Raw genomic sequence first — 550 nt, forward strand, 5'->3', positions numbered from 1 at the left:
GCACAACAGTTTTATATTTTACCAATTTTCCCCGCTGTTACGATTTACAACTAAAAAGTGAAATGCGGTGTAAATGCCGCGACGCGCCCGCTTATGGAAAATTATTTGACGCGCCCGCCGGAGGGTTAACAATATAATTTTATTAAACAAAAACTTAGTAGAAAAAGCAAAATCTGAAAAGGAACCTGCCAATAAATTAATGGAACCTCAATTGAGACTTTCCCAAAAAGAAGAAGGCACAGCAAAGTGTCGCTCGTATTGGAAAACCCTCTTCAAAAGAAAAGAAATTGATTTATTCTCAAATTTTATCGTAGAGTAAAGCTGGATTTATAGTGGCCGTAACGCAAGACGTAAGACGTAAGAAAATAAATCAATGAATAGCAGTGTATGCATTCATAGTAGCCCTAACGCAACGCAAGACGCAAGCCGAAATGGTTCAATTCCATTTCTTGCGTTACCAGCACCCCAATAGGAAGATTCCAGTCGTCCGCAAGGAAGACAGGAAAACAACCTCAAAGAGGAGTTCCCCAGGAATGGACAGGGAGTCCTT

This window comes from Dendroctonus ponderosae, unplaced genomic scaffold, assembly GCF_020466585.1.
Source record: "Dendroctonus ponderosae isolate FM_Combo_2020 unplaced genomic scaffold, Dpon_F_20191213v2 Dpon_F_20191213_1, whole genome shotgun sequence".
In the NCBI taxonomy this organism is placed as follows: Eukaryota; Metazoa; Arthropoda; class Insecta; order Coleoptera; family Curculionidae; genus Dendroctonus; species Dendroctonus ponderosae.